The following is a 17,549-nucleotide window of genomic DNA, read 5'->3' on the forward strand; positions in this document are numbered from 1 at the left end:
TGGAAAATAGACACTGCAAATAGGAAAATTCAGTGTCATGGTGGGCTTTTGAAAAACATAAAACTTGGAATGCCTTGGTGGCTCAGTGGTTGAGTGTCTGTCATTGGCACAGGCCATGATGAGGGATCCTGGGATCGAGTCCTACATCCAGCTCCCTGCAGGGAGCCTGCTTCTCCCTCTGCCTATGTCTCTCTCTCTCTGTGTGTCTCTCATGAATAAATAAATAAAATCTTTTTAAAAAATTAAAAACTAGACTTTCTATTTGTCTTGCATCTGTTTGGAGGGTGTGGAAGTGTGTAGGCAATTTATGCTAGAAAACGTTTATGAGAGATAGGGAACATTTGCTACCAATTATACTTTTAGTCCTGACGCCAAGCTCTCAATTTGATTCAGCAAAATGAAATAGTCAAACCTTTCTGATGATGAGATTTAACATAATATTTGGTATTTTGAATGTAGCCTTTGACACACCATTTTGTTTGTTTCCTTGTGCTTCCTTCTTGTTTGGGGTGTCAATAACACCGCAGCCAATGACAGGCAGCTGATCACCAGGGAAATGCAGCCAAAAGGAAGATCCTCGCCAAGGCATGAACTTTAGTCCAAATGCTCATCTCTGACACAGACAATGCCAGCCCTTGTGTGGGGGAAAAAAACAACAACAACAAAAAAAAAACAGGGACAGAGCTTTGTATGGGAATGGAAATGACAATATGCCCTAAGATCCACTTTCTTATTAATGCAGGGTTTGTGCTACGGCACCATGAAAGACAACTGTGTATTTACTGAAAACAGGGTCACAGTCATTGTGTGGTGCCCTGGAAAAATACAAGATCCTTCTAAAACCCAAAACCTTTTTTTAATTTAAGGCTTATTATAGGGTGTGAACTTAATCCTTAGATTAGAATACCCTCTTTAGAAATTTTTCATTGTTTATTCGAATGGTCTGGGCCTCTTTGACCCCCTGCGTACTTGACCTTAATCACTCCCCTTCCCACCCTATTGAAACTCCTATTTTCCTTGGTTTCCTCTGCTGCTCTCTTAATGGAGTCTTTTTCTCTCCTGACACTCTAAATGGCACTTATGCAATGTTTGTCTTCAAGAACTCTCTTATTGCTCAGCACCGTTCTTCCTATAGAGTGAATTCTCTTTCAGTCTAAATAATTACAAAATCTCTATTCCAAATCTCCTGCTTCCCAAGCTCCCATCTCTTATTTTTGATCGCCTGAACATCTTGCCTCTACTACAAATGATACTTGATTTTAAACCCAACTTATTTCTCCTGTTCCCTCCATCCAACAAAAAATGTGGTCCTTGATTTTTAAAATTCAATTTTGATTTTCATCAATGTTATCCATAAAGAGCCAAGTAGTTTTATTTCATAAATTGACAGTTCCCTGCTCCCCCATTTCCTTCTCCCTAAAGGCAAATGCTTTCAATCCTTTTAGCTATTTATTTTGGTAGTTCTTATCACAGAATAATCTGTCTACATGGCTACTTCTTGCATTTTTCCATGTGAGGCATTACAAACTTTACCATTACTACCACACATTTACAATCTCTGCCAGGCATCCTCCCCAAAGAGTTAAATCAAAATTGTGGTTAGATTGTCAACAATTGTCTTGACGACGTAACTTCCTATTGCTGAGTAATGTGGTATTTTTAAGACTACTTTTCCTATCGTCTAAAATATTGCTTCCCCTGAAGTTAATAATTGTCTTGGTTTTTCATTCGCTTGGTTGTCTTCATTAATTACCACGAATTAAACCCCAGAGTCTTCACCAGGAGAGCAAATATCTTCTCTCTGTGTTGGAGCCCACATGGGCATTTTATTAATTTTATCTCATGGAAGCATCTCTGGAAGAGCCTTCTGACTTCTCCTTCATCCTGGACGGGCAATCTTCAGGCCTGCAGTACAGCTCCCTGGGTGATTTCCTTGACCATCAACTGGAGGATCCCCTCCCCTCCCCCTTGGCGTCTATGTTTTCCAGATCCTCTAACATCCTATTTCTTGGCCTATTTCTTCCTTTCTCTAAGGCACATTCTTCAGGAGGCTCCCAAGAAGGAGAAAGTGGCGGGTAAAGTTAACAGGACTTTGCATATCTGAGAAAGTATCATTATTTTGCTCTAACTGTGTTTTGCTCTCATTTGTTTGTTCTTTCCTTCATTCCTATCTATTCTAAGTTATAATTAGTTGTTTGGCCAGCTATGGAATGCTAAGTTGGGAGTCATTTCCCTTCAGAAATGTGAGGGCATTACTCCATTGTCTGCTGCTTTGCTCCTGGGAAGTCTGAAGCCATTCTGATTCAGACTTTGAATATAACTCCCCCCCCCCCCCCCCCCCCCGCCCGTCCCCCCACTATAGAACCTTGAGGGTTTTTTTTTTTCCTTTGTGCTTAATGTTCTGAAGTCTCATGATGATGCACCTTGATCTAGATCTATTTTTTTCCATCTACTGTGCTGGATCCTGGGTGGGCCACACAATCTAGAAATTTATGTTCCTTGATTTTAAAAAAATATCTTTTATGATTTTTTTTCTATTTCCTAGTATTTGGTATTTCTATTTCCTAGTATTAACGCTTCTCTAATTTTTTTCTGTATTTCTATGATTTCCTCAAGTTTTCTCCTAAGCTTTTTTTTTGAAATGTTCGTTTCTTTTGTCCTATTTTTTAGAAGATTTTATTTATTTATTTGAGAGAGAGAGAGAGAATGAGCAGGAGTGGGGAGGGGCTGAGGCAGAGGGAGAAGCAGACTCCCCACTGAGCAGGGAGCCTGATGTGGGGCTGGATCCCAGGACCCTGAGAGCATGATCTGAGCTGAAGACAGATGCTTAACTGAGGGAGCCACCAGGTGCCCCTCTTTTGTCTTATTTTAATGTAAACAAGCTCTTTTTTGTTTGGTGTTGCTTTTTTATGACTTCTTGTTCTTGTTTCATGTAGGCAGTATTTTCTCTTTTCTGATGACACCGATAAGTAGTTTTTAAAAGTCTGTTTTCCTTCAAGTTACTTTTTTTTTTTTAAAACTTACTTCCATTTTCTTGTGAAAGGATTCCTTCTGGCTTGATTCTCTGCTGTGCACTCTCCCTCCTATGTGTACACTGCTCCTGGATGGTGGGCTTTGCTGCAGAGCAACATAGCAGGGCATCCATGGGTGTTTTGGGGGGAGGTTTGCTGGTCACCCCTGGGAAGGATCTTTCATAAAGATAAATTTGGCTGCCAGAAACCCGGGCAGAACCAGTGCAAGCCTATGCCGGGCTTTGTGAGAATCAGGAGAAGATGGCTTCTCTGGGAGGTAGCTCTCCAAGAGGAGGGCTCCATGATCAGATGGTACCTTCTGGACAAGAAGAAAAGGTGCACCTTCATCTGGGCAGAGCCTACACCAGGGTACACGGCTGGTGCATAGAACACAAGCTGGATTTCAGGCTCACTCACCCCCTCTGCCAGGTGCCCTGTGCAGAATTGAATATGTTTCACTGTATGTAATGGTATGGGGTCTAGAGGCAGAATGGAGGAAAAAGTCTGGGAGAGCATGTAAAATTTCACTTCTGTCATCCGTAGTGTTCCAAATCCCAGAACTCTCTATTTTTTCTGCTATTTCCAGGGAATAAGTGCTGAAAAACAATTGGTTTCACTGAAGGTGATCTATTGCCATCCTCACTTCCTGAATAGACTAGCAGCCTCTTCTTTTTAAGTTCCATCTTTAGGGGCACATGGGTGGCTCAGTCACTTAAGCATCTGCCTTCAGCTCAGGTCATGATCTCAGGGTCCTGGAATCAAGCCACAGGCCAGGCAGCGCAAAGTCACCCCTCTGCCCCTTCCCCTGCTCATGCTCTTTCTCAAATTAATTTAAAATAATCTTTTTTTTTTAAAGAAAAAAATCCCACATTTATTCCTTCCAGGAAGAGCCTAGTGTCAGCACTGAGATTTTAGGAAGACCTTCATTGGAGAGTATGTTGCTTCTCAGATTTCTCTGCTGCTGGTTTAGTGTTCAGTTTCTTCTGCTAACTTGGTTATCACTCATCCCTTAGGTTTTCAGCTTCCAAAACTTTATTGCCTTGCTTCTTCCTATCTACTTTTTTTTAAAAGATTCATTTATTCTTTCCAGAGAGAGGGGTTGGGGAGGGGCAGAGGGAGAGGCAGAGAGAGAGAATATCTCAAGAAGACTCCCCACTGAGTGTGGAGCCTCACACAGGGTTCCATAGATCTCAGACCCTGAGATCATGACCTGAGCAGAAACCCTGAGTCAGGCACCCCACAATCTATATTCATCTGTCTACTGTCATTTTTTTAAAGTCTGCTACATTTTAGTGGGATTTCTTGAGAGACGGGAGTTAAACAAGTATTTTTGGTCTGTTTTTTGTTTTGCCAGAAATTGATCTTGTTTTAATATATGTAAGGTAATTTTATGATTTTTTTTTCTCAATAGTTTCTTCCTTAAATTTGTCCTTTTCCATTCCTTCTTGAGGTTTTCACGGTCTCTGGCCAGGTTGAGCATGTGATAACCAGTTTCTGGAGCAAAGGTACATGCAGACAGTTGTACCAACAGACTACTGTACTGTTAAATCGTGCTGCACACAGTGTAGACAATATATTTTTCCTACCCATCTGGACTACCTGGTCAGTTTGCTGACTTTTGTACTGTCCTTGAATGGCTTGGACTTTGTCACTCTTTGAGATGGGCATAGAAAAGCATTGCACTTCTATATTAGCACATTGGAAAAAGAAGACATTGTCTATCTACAAATGGGTACAGGTGCATTGAAGTGCACTTGATGGCTTTTGCTGAGGAGCCACAAAGGGGCCATGCTTTATTTTGGCCACAAGCAGGATGATTTCTGATTTTTCCTCTTGGTGAACTTGGTTGCCCAGCATGACAAATGGAACCAAGGGATTGTAGACTTTTGTAGATGAGAGAGTGAAATCCGGAGAGGTAAGTGTCACACAGTAAATCAGCTCTATGCTCTACTGGGCCCCTTCCCCTTGGCAAACCTAGTCCCCCAGGACTCGGCATCAGCTCATTTCTTCCCTAGGCAGACTTCCTTCACCACCAGCCCTGCTCTCAAAGGCTGATTCAGAGATCTTGACCAGATGCTACCAAAACAACTTGTGCTTACCTCTGTTATTGAGGGGAACATCTTTTTTCCAGACAGTGTGAGTCAATTCTTATTTTCTTTGGGTCCCTTAGATGATAACATCCTTCTGTTGAAACATCTTTCTTTCAGACAGTTATATTACTGCACAGTTGGTGAGGTGGCCATATACCTTAATCACTTTGATTGAGCTTGGGTAGTTTTCGGGTTTCTGTAGCAATATATTTACATCTTAGTATAGGCTATTTCTCCAAATTTCAATGATTCTTTATTTTCAGAGACTTTGTCCTCAAAGTTTGTGAGAGTATCTAATCAGAACTGGGATATCTACCTCCCAGACTTGTTGGGAGAATCAGGTGAGATGATGTACACAAGAACACTTTGTCAACAGGAATGCTCTACAAGGATACATGGCATTATTTTTGCAATACATCCTATTCTTTGTTTATAGTCCAGACTGAAAAAAAAAACTTAGATGGATTAGAATATGAGCTTTAATCTGGAAAAAAGTTTTACACTTTAATTGACCTTTAGATATAAATTTATTGCAAGCTGACTTACTATGTATATAAAAGTACAACAGCTGGAGTTGTTAGTTATTCTTTCCTTCTTCCATTTTTTTTGAAATGGGTTTAAGATTTTTCATTTTAAAATGTCAGCCCCCCCATATTGATAAATCAATCAAGCTTGTTTGTGTTCAGTCCTATATACAAATTATGTTCATTTTGTTCAATTTAAAATAGAACTGAAGTAGACTCAGATATACCTTAAAATACTCTGACACTAATTTTTGAAATTCTAATGGGTCTCTCTCTCTGGGTCTTTTTTTTTTTTTAAGATTTTATTTATTTATTTAGAGAGAAAGAGAGAGCGCAAGCAGGAGGTGGAGAGGAGACTCTCAAGCAGACTCCATGCTCAGTGTGGAGTCCAACACAGGTCTTGATTCCAAGACCCTGAGATCATGACCAGATCTGAAATCGAGAGTCAGATGCCTAACCAAGTGAGCCAACCAGGCACCCATCTCCTTGAGTCTTTTAACACCAAATTATGAGTCCCAACCTTTAAAAAAAAATGTAAACACATTAACTAAAATTTTTTTTCTTCCTATGTTTTGGTATCACTATTAGTTATAAATCTTATCAATCAAATTTGCTTTACAGTATTTAAGTATTTACATTTGAGGAGGGGAAAATATGAACGGGAGATTTTCCATGCTATCATCCTTCAGTACAATTTGCCTGACTCAGGTCTAACACGAATTGATTTCACAGTTAGGTTTCTACACGTTCAAGCACCAGAGGGAAAGCAGGTCATAATTCTAGAAGATGTATGTTACTATGGAAGTGTTAACTTCCATACGAAAATACAAAATACAAAAAGGACATAATTATAAAATGATTGTTCATTCTTTGCAATATTCTGAGGGCAAAAAGCCCTCTGCTAATTGTCAGATTTTGAATTTTTCCTATTTTTTGATTTAAAAAATTATATCTATCATATTCTAATTCAGAAGAATAGCCAGCTACTTCCTTCTCCCTCCGTCCCTCCTGCCTTCCCTGTCTTCATCTCTCTCTCATTTACAAGATGAGGATTCTAAAGGACAGGACTGAATTCCAGTTGAGAAGTTGATTCCTGTTGGAGAGTGGGCACATATTTTTATAGGAGTAGTGCTTGTTGACAGGTAGGCATTTTTCTCTTCCAAAGCTGTAAGATCCAAGAGAGGAGGGTATATGGATGATGTGGTCATCACTGTACTCTTCATACCTATCAGAGTGCCTGGCACATAGTAGATGTTCAATCAAACTTTCCTGAATGAGTTAATCTATATGGCTGGTATCATCACGATTACCCAACTTCAATAAATGCAAATATGTTTTGAGTCCGGATCTGTAGGTTCACATTAAGCTCAAACAAGGAAAGATAGGTCCTGGTTCATGTGCTTTTGTGCAGATTTCTTTGTTAGGAAAAACATAGAAATTAAGATTCACCGACAAAATTGCAAGGTGAATACCGTTCCACTTTCTCTCCAGATTTTGCTACCTATTTGGGCATTGTCTCCATGTATTCCACCCAACTTTGTTTTTCCCTGGGCCCACCTTACCCAACACTCCACCCGTCTCCTATCTCACATGCCCAGAGTCATACGCAATTAAAGTATTAAGTAAATCCAGTGTTCCCATGTCTTAAAAAAGACATAACCTTTTATTAAAGGGTTATGCATAAAGTACTCATATCACACAGACCTACGGGAAAATTGTAGTGGCTTTATAATCTTTCTATCACTTGGTATTGTCACTGTTCGTTTTAGCCTTTCTAAGGTATGTAGTCTTGATTCACATTTTCCTGATGAGTAATCTTGGTGGGCATCTTTTCACACGCTAGTTGGCTTTTTGATTATCTTCTTTTGTCAAGTGCCTGTTTAAGTGTTTAGTTGTTTTGCCTGTTTTTTTGAAAGGATTGTCTTTTTTTTCTTATTGATTTGTAGGAGTTCCCTTTGCATTCTGATTATAAATCCTTTGTCTCCCCAAGGTCTGTGGTTTCCAGTCTCACTCTCTTGATAATGTCTTTGGAGGAGAAGTTCTTTTGTGTTTTATTTATTTTTTTTTTTTTTTTATTTTTATTTTTTTTCTTTCTTTTGTGTTTTAAAAGCTTTGCCAATCACAAGGTCATTTTCAGAAGTTTTGTTATTTTAACTTTCATATTTAGATCTAAGATCTACTTCAGATTAACTTTTTGGCATGATGCCCCATAGCATATTAATTATAGCCTAAGAATAATGAGCTCTCTCTGTCTTCCTCAAAGACCTTGGTCCTCACATCCGTTACTTTATCTGAATGTGGTCATTTCAACTCAGGCTAGGTTACTAGAGAAGCTGTACAGATGTTCTGGGGAAGGAAAGCCTTTCTTCTCAACTCCAATCTCCTAAGTGCCCGCTATGCTTTGTATCCATGTCTGCTTATGTTCTAGGGCAACTCTCGTTTGCAAGCATGATGCCACTGTGCAAAACTTATGGCCTTTTTAATGGTTGGGGAAAAATCAGAAACTAGATTTTCTGTTCCAAAGCAAAAAAATGCACTAAAGTTGAACAGGCAAGGAAGACTTCATTTAAGGTTATAGCAATAAGGGAGAGACCTGAACTTAGCCTGAGCCCAACTTCACTGAAGCAGAGGGCAGAAGAGTTTTTAAGGGCTGAGGTGAGCAAGTGAAAGAGTACTGGAGGATGTTGGGCCATCTGTGCTTGCGAATTGAATTTTCCAAGGGAACAATACATTTCTTACCTTTTTATGATAGGAGGTAGTCTCCTTGGAGACTTGGAGCAAGACCCCCACTGAAACTAGGCTCTTACTTTGCCACAGAGATGGGGAGATAGCTCTGCTTTCTCCTTCGATGATATTTCAAAGAAGGGGTTCCCAGGTCCTTGAGATAAACATTTCTGGGCTAAAAAACTGGCAAGAGCCTTTAAGGATGATTTACATACATCTCCGAAGGGTAGGGAATCAATAGTTATTAATGTTTTAAGGAAAAGCTCTAAGTAAAGAGAAGTCAGGCACCTGCAGTCATGAGGAAGCCTGTCTAAAGTTTAGTCTAGTTGAGGGAAACGTTAGGTTGTCTTGGTCACCTTCTTCTCAGAGACCTGGTGAAGATACTATTAATAAATGCAAGCTGGAGTTGCCAATTGCTCCCTGGGCCAACTACTTTATCCGTCTACAAGTTGGGTGGGCTTCGCAAGAGTGCCAGCCTGGCCAGAGAGCTGCTCTGGGAGCTGATGGTTATCAGGTTGCAGGAGGGACGCACAGCTGCTAGTTGCTCCAGATGCTGGTGTGAGTTTGACACCTGCTTCCCCAGGCGTAGAAGAAAGAACCTTCGCTCCTTTTTGCCTCAGAGCTGGAGGCCACTGGCCAGATGTGTTCACCTGCAGTGAGGACAGGGGGCCTCAGGGGGTGGCACTGTGGAGGTCTGTGTCCTCCTCCAAAGCCCCACCTCCTCACCTGGGCTTGTCCATGGGGATCTTAAGAGCATAGCGGGGCCTGAGACTGTTTTTTTCCAGTTTCAGCTCCACTCCTGCAGTCATACCCCACAAACACCGTCCCTCATTTTGGGGCCTAGGGAATTTTATATTCTGTGCAAGAGAAGTAGTGAATCTGGGGGGTTTGCCAAAAGGCTTGTCTGGAAAAAATCTGAGTATGTGGGGAAGGGAAGCAGTAAGGCTCAAATGGATCAATGAGGAGAAGCAAGAGAGAAAATTCTGGTTGTTCCATGAGCTTGGCATGAGCCATGTGCTGGGGCTGGGGTTGTGCCTGAAGATGAACGGAACTTACACTCTGGTCCTGTTTCGTTGGGACTCCAAAGGGGCCAGTTCTGGATGGTTTAACTTTGTATTATTTATTTATTATTATTATTATTTTTGTATTATTTATTTTAAACCAAAATATAGAGGATGCAGCAGGGAGCCCAACAAACCCCAAATATGCAAACACCCCTGGGATTTCTAGGGATGACTGAAACAAAGCCGTCTCATTTGACTGTCAAAAGAGTACAGTGGTGGAGGAAGGGTGGGAGGAGCCCCCCTTTGCTGCTCTGGGTCAATGAAAAGCCTCTTTTCCTGGGGACTCATTTCTGAATCCCGTTCATTAGCTTGGCCCTGCCACCTGGGTCCAGTACTTTTTTTTTTTTTTAAGTATTCATTTTTTAACATAATAATACAGAGGAGTGATGAGCAATTTTTTCAAAGAACCGATCACAACCAATGAAAACCCAAATACCTCCTCTCACTGAGGGTGAGTTGGGGCCATATTACCCAAGCTCTGGGGGAAAGCCACCAAATTTGGAGCTCTAATCTTGGTGTCAGAAGGCTTGGGTTTCTATTTTTGCTTTGCCCCTTTCTAGCCTCGTGAGCTGAGAAAAGATCCTGTAACTTTCTGAGCTATTCTTTACAATGGGAATCACATATAATGCTCACTAGGGTCAAAGGGATAAGAAAAATCTATGGATAGGCCTGGCAGTGACCCTGGATAGGGCTGCCAGATAAAACGCAGGACAGTCAGTAAAATCAAATCTCAGATAAGCAATGGATACTTTTTCATACAAGTTTGTCCAAATAGTGCCATGACTGGGTGTCCTATGTTTTTATTTGCTAAATCTGGCTGCCCTGCTGTGGCATGGGATAGGCACTTAATAGATATTTCCTCACTTCCACTTCTTCATAAGCTCATCTAAAAAGGATTTTGGACAGCACCTGATTTGAATGTGGTTAAGTTGTGATTGAAGGATGGGGAGATAAGGAAAGATGACTGTAGCAAAATAGGCTGTAACTATACTCTTATTTCCTCAAGGAAGAACAGTACAAAAAAATGGTATAAAAACACTAAGGGCTGGCATAGTGTCCTGCCTGGTCATTAATTCATTCTTTATGGAGCTCTTAAATAAATTATGGTTTGCCAAAATGATGCGTTTTTATCTAGAAATTAAAAATTATATTTAGGGTGAGTTTTTTTAGTAACATGGAAAAGTCTTTATGGAATAGTTTCGAGTGAGAAGGGCAGGTTAAAAAATTGTAGCTATATTCTGATCTCTACTATATTAAAATGCATTTAAAGATCTGAGAGGAAATACGTGAAATTAAGTAGAAGTCATTGGATTTTTTGGTTCATCTCTGCATCTTTAGTGTTTTCAGTATTGCCCAGACTTTCAGTAGTAAGTAATAAACTTATTACTCTTAGAATTAATATTTGAAATTCTCTCCTAAATTAAACTTATAGTTTATCGTTTTAAATTATAAATAAAATTTTAAATGAAAAAAGTGATGGGAAATTTAACTTTAAACTCTTAATTATGAACAAAATGTAGAAGTTCAGATTATAACAAAAAGCATACAGTTGATTTTTTAAAATAAGATTTATTTATTTATTTTAGAGAGAGGGAGAGAGTGTGACTGGGAAGAGGGGCCGAGGGAGAGGGAGAGAATTTCAAGCCAACTCCCCACTGAGCGGGGAAACCAAAGCAGGTTATGATCTCATGACCCTGAAATCATGACCTGAGCCAAAATCAAGAGTCATAGGCTTTACCAACTGAACCACCCAGTTTCCCCCATACAGTTGATTTTTAGAGAAACCTTTGTTATAAAGCATAATACAAACAAATTACAAATGTACAACTGAAACTGTACAACTGAATGTAGAAATGTACAACTAAAACACATTTTCTAAAAAGAGGGACCCACCTAGGTCCACCTAGGTCAAGACAGAACACTGTCAGCATCCTGGAAGCCCCCTTAGGCCCCTTGCCACTCGCTCCCACCTAGTGGTTTGTGTTATTTACTTCCTTTTCCTTTTGTTTCAGTTTTACCACCTAAATTGGATCCCTAAAAAAATAGTTTGGGTAGTTCTTGAACTTGGTATAAATGGAATCAAATGGTGAGCATTCTGTTGGGCCTGGCTTCTTTCAATCAACATGCTAAGCTTCATTCATATTGCCTAGCATTGTGATCACTTATTCATGTTTGTTGCTCTGTTGGTATTTCAATGTAGACTATACTACCACTGATTTATCCATTCTACTGGTGATGAACATTCAGGCTGATTCTGTTTGGTATTGCGAACTGCAGCTGTTAACAACATCCTTGTCATGTGTGCTCACTGGGGCTGATGTTTGGTGCCCTGATCTTACCTCGTGCTGAGATTTCTACCCATATGTGACTATAAAAGGAAAACTGATAAAGACCTTGGAGTTTGGGAATTTGAAGCTGTAGATCTTGTTGTCATGGGTTGGTTCCTATTCATGACAATTCAGATTTCAAAGGACTGAAAACCCAGCAGTTTTCTTTAATGTCAGAATAAACCTGCTGTTTTTTTTAAAATGCATTAGAGACTCTTTTAAATGGCAAGAATCAGTCTTAAAAGGCTCCCCCCACCACACACACAATTTAATAGCATCTAAATGTGAAGGTCTCCACTTTTGACTAACAAAAACATTTGCCAGTATTCCAAATTAGACAATTTTGTTTTTAGCCAGAATCAGACTCTTTTTTTTTTTCCAGAAGAGATTTTAGAGACACTATCTAGTTGAGTCCCTTTGTTTCCTAAAGCAGTAACTAAAAACCTCCTTGAGGTCAAATGTCTTCCCAATGTCATACTTAACTAGTTAGTATAGAACCGGGATTAGAATGAGGACTTCTGATTTCCAACCTTAGACATTACTGAACTCCCCTAAAATATTACATGTGGCTACCTTTCAATTGTGGGTGTGTAGAAGGCTGAGAATGTTATTCTGCTATTGTCACCTCCTTATATCCAGCTTATTCATACACCCACCTGAGCCTGAGTGCATCTTCTTGATGTTCCTGGCATCCCATTGTTACTACAGAGGTACGATAAGATCAAACATGTTATATGGTACTAGTGCAGTAGTTACATTTTGTAGTATTTTGATCCATAAGGCAACAGATGGCTTTAAATTGCTGAATTCTGGAAAGTAATACCTCTGTATTCATCTAAACATATATTATGGGCTACAGAGTGGAAGAGCACTAGAGATAACTCTTTGGATGCCCTATTGCTATGATTACCAGATGCCGGTCTGAGATGTGGCGCTGGTTTGCCAGGTATTCTTGATTTGTGGTAACATGAGAAAAAAGGGACAAAGTAAGGAATTTTCCATAAAGTTAACTTTGTTCAATTTAAAAAGACTACTTTTTATACGGAGACTTGTCTTTTCTACCTCTTTGTGTGTGTTAAAATGTACTTTCCTTAATAGTATTTTTACGATATTTATAGTTTAAAAGTGTTTTTTGGGCAGCCCGGGTGGCTCAGTGGTTTAGCACCGCCTTCAGCCCAGAGTCTGATCCTGGAGACCCGGGATCGAGTCCCACGTCGCACTCCCTGCATGGAGCCTGCTTCTCCCTCTGCTTGTGTCTCTTCCTCTTTCTCTCTCTGTGTCTCTCATGAATAAATAAGTAAAATCTTAAAAAAAAACCTAAATATACTTATAAAAAATGTTTTTGAAGGCAATGCTTATACTGTTTTATTTGCTCTTACATACTCAGACCTAACTTAGTGCTTGATATGGGAGACTTAATGAATATTCAAATGAATGAGTAAAAGGTTGATATCCCTAGTTTGGTCAACAGGTTTTTTGGGTGGTGGGATTTTATGAATCCCCGAAATCTAGAAGTCTGATGAATTTCAGATTGTCACTCCTGAGGAGTGATACAAAACACCTTGTATACTGGAGTGTCCTTGCCCAAAATTCACAGCTACTTGGCTCCTGAGAAGATGACTGTATTTGGAAACAGGGTCTTTGTAGATATAATCAAGTTAAGACAGGATCATAATAGATTAGAATGGGCCCTGATCCCGTGACTGGTATCTTTATAAGAAGAGGAGTTGAGACATAGAGATGCAGGGAAAAGGCTATGCAATGACAGATGCCAGGAAACAGAAATTGAAGAATGTACTTCCAAGCCAAGGAATGCTGCGGACACCAGAAGCTGGACAAGGCAAGGAAGGATGTCCCCAGAGCCTCAGAGGGAGCATGGTCCTGGTGACACCCTGATTTTGGACTTTCAGCCTCCAGAACTGTGAAAAAACACATTTCCGTTGTTTTAAACCATCTAGTTCATGGTACTTTGTTATGACAACCTTAAGAAACAACTGTATCTAGGAGTCCAGACCAATGGATATGATGGGAAGTAGAGGGGAGAGGGGTAAGATTTCTAGGAATTGATTGTGTCTCCTATAATCATTCTGTTTTGCGGCACAAAAAGAAAATACCCATGCTACTCCTTTAGGGTATAATTAATGACCATAAATATAGGGGAATCATTATCTAGACACTACTTTTCTATTTTTAGTCATGGAAGATTTAGGGAAAATGCTTTAGGAGATTTTGGAAGGATTTTTGTTAGTTAGAAATCTTGGTGGAAAGAGATCTTAGGTACTTGGGACAGATTAGAACCCAAAATGAGTTTCTAAAAAGCTGAGTATAGACCAGTTTTTGAAATTAATATCTTTAAATGTATAAATATTATGAAGGCCCAGATTTAAAGCAATTATATGATGACTTTACATATAAGAGAAAGAATATAGAATACTTAGGGAGGAAATATTTATACCCTTATATGTAACAAATATATCTGGATTGCCATATTTCCCATTTGCCTAAAACAACAACCATCTATATAAAAGAAGAGGTCAATTTTAACTAAAGATTTGAAAAGATCGATGTTTATATACAAGCTTCCTTGGGGGGATATTTTTTTTTGTCTATACTATTTATTGGGGGTAAATGGTGCCTACCCCATTTATTTTACCCAATTTATGTAAAATTTCAATAAATATCTGTTGAATAAATGTCCCAGGTGATTTATATTGAATGGATGTCCCAGGTAATTTACACTGTTGCTGGAAGAGATGAGATTACAAGGTCTCTACTCGGTCTAATACTTCATCGTTGTGATATAATATAATACATCTGTTTATTTCTACGAGGGAGGATGTGAGAAATAAGGAAAAAAAAATAAAGAACCACAGGATTTAAAAGAGTGCACTAAAATCTGAAAAGCTATCAAATGTACTTTTATAAAGTGGACTACCTATGATGATAGTGGCGATCTGAGCTTTCCATAGAGTTCAAATGCTAAGTTTTGTGAGGGAGGGGTAAGGTTTTAGAGAGAACAGAAGGTATCTTCCTGCCAGTGAGAAGGGAACATATGAATTCAGTTTAGCCACCTGGGACCCATTTAGTGCACTAGAGCAGTAATTTGCTAAATGGGTCCCTCATAGTAAAAAAGAATGAGTAAATAGTGAGCAATTTAGGCATGGTAAACCACTAGTAGCTCAAGGGATATAAGAATGTGAAACTATAATTAGATCCCTTGTTCATAATGTACTAACTAAATGTATTACATTGTATATTGCATCTTTCTGAGTTTATTTCTGGACACAGCTGAGCCCCTAACAATTCAGACTGAAACCATCCCAGCTATCAATTCATGCTTCCATTAAAATTCCAACTGCTTATATTAGAAAAAAATTCCAAAGATGGTTTCTTTTATCTTGGATCTAAGGATGCAAACAGGATTAACCTAGATGCAAAACACAGCAAGTCAGTTATAAATCCCACGGCATAAAATAAACTGTGGCAGTAAATTGAAAATTATGTTCTCTTTTTCTATACTTAGCTGTGAAAATATTTTAACAACTTGGCATCAGGGTTTGCAACTTTTACATCTGTTGTTTCTTTTCAGGATTATCTTTTAGCATTTTAAGATGTGATTCTTTGAAGAGTGTGGCTAGTCAGAAACGTGGTATTAGATTGTACATTTGGAACATTTTAAAGGACTCATGAGTTACATGGTTTCAGGATGCTGGCCTATTCCTGCACTCTAAGTAGGAGAAGCTGCTATTTCCTGGGTGTCTGGAAAATATTTGTCCTTTACTGAAATCCTTTTCTTATTCAGAGCAATTGTATAGTGTGGGTTGGCTCAGATAGTTTGGATGATGTTCAATGATACTAGCAAGTTCTAAGCACATATTTCATTGCCCTTATCAATGTCTGTTATTTCAACAATGAGGTTTCAATTGTTCTAGTGGTAAGGGGACTGTATTCTTTATGAACTCTCCTTTACTTTCTCTCTCTCCACTCACCCCCAAGTTCAGTAACTTTATTGAAGGACTGTAAACCCTTACTCTTCTGCTTTTCTCTCAACTCTGATTTTGATTATTCTGGGTACAATGGAATAAGGCATCTTTCAGACCGACAGTGTGCACGAAATAGTTTATCTATTAGAAATTATATTCTGCATTCTTCTTCTCCACCCTGTCCCCAGTGCAGGATTTTTTGCTTTGCTTTGTCTTTTAGGCTGGAATATATTTCCTTTTTCCTTTATGCTGAGATATTTTAACATTAACATCAATCATTATTTCCCCCCTTCCAATTCAGTAATCCCTAATAGAAAGTGAGGCAAGTGTGTATGATGACTCCCAGCCCCTCTTACCTTCAGTACTTTGGATACTAACTTCTCTGAGCTATGCTTTTTCTTTAATTTTTTTTCCCCTTGGAGGAGATGTTTTGGTTATAAATACCTTCAAAGAGTAAACAAAATTCCAAGAGGATAAAAAGGTAGAGTTGGGGTGATCGTATAAATCTGAATGATGGGAACCAGAACTAGATTAAGTACAGTACTACAATTTCTTAGGATGAAAATGGACCATTGGCCAATGGTAACAGTATTTATGATTAGAATAAGCTTTCCATGAGTTCGTTACATTAGCTAAAGAAATATACCTCTAGAAGGCAGCTATCTGGGAGCTATAAGGTATATTTCTTATAAAGTAAAAATTAGGGCAGCGGTTTAGTGCTCAGCGGTTTAGTGTTGCCTTCAGCCCAGGGCGGGATCCTGGAAACCCGGGATCGAGTCCCATGTCCAGCTCCCTGCATGGAGCCTGCTTCTCCATCTGTCTGTGTCTCTGCCTCTCTCTCTCTCTCATGAATAAATAAATAAAATCTTAAAAAAAAAAAGCAAAAATTAAACAGGTTTGTAGGAAATCAGCTAAGGAACTAATGAATATAAAGAGGTGTAAACAGTCTATGTTTTAGGACTGAAATTTAACATGCTCTTTGTTTTTTTATCTAATTAAAGAAAGGGTAAGTTAAAATATTCTTTTCATTTCTATAACTAATTGTGTTAGGAGCTACTCAAGGCAACATATGGATTAGCATAGTTGACATTTATTTTAAATATATTACTTCTTTTCTGCTTTGCTTTCTCTCAGAGACAGAACTTTCAGCAACTACCTAGTTTCATATGTTACAGAAAACTTTATCCAAAGTTAGTCTCTATTGTTTGACTTCCTAGAGAAGGTCAATTCCCCTTGTTTTAATTTTGTTTCCTCCCATGTTACTTTGCATTTTGAATGTCTCACTTGTTGAATGTCTTTCTTTATAACCCATATGCTCTATATGAAGGCAAGAACAGTGTCTGTTTTATTCAATTGTTTACCACAGTGACTGGTGTATACTATGTTTATAATTATTTGTTAAATTAATTGATGTGACTATCTTATCTCTCATGGGAGGATTTGCATTCTCCCTCACTTAAAAAACAGAACTCTGTGCTGTTGATTGAATTGAGACGCAATAAAAATTAGTTTCATAAGGCCAAGGGGTAAGACTTCAAAAGAAAGATACAGAAAATCATTTCCAGGAATTTCAAGAATTAAGAGAAATATTTATTTTTATCCTGGTAGCTTCCTCCATTCCTCTTCAATGAAATTGTGTAGATAACCTAAGTGTGACTTTACTTGCCCTTATCAATTTACTTCAGCGATAAGTTTCAGCGGGTATCTTTTTTTTCTCTTTTATAGATGTTTTAAATTTTTAAGTAATCTCTGTGCTCAAGTGGGACTCAAACCCACGATGCTGCGATCAAGAGTCCCATGCTCCACTGATTGACCAGCCAGGCACC

The sequence above is a fragment of the Vulpes vulpes genome, chromosome 5 (genome assembly GCF_048418805.1).
Source record: "Vulpes vulpes isolate BD-2025 chromosome 5, VulVul3, whole genome shotgun sequence".
In the NCBI taxonomy this organism is placed as follows: Eukaryota; Metazoa; Chordata; class Mammalia; order Carnivora; family Canidae; genus Vulpes; species Vulpes vulpes.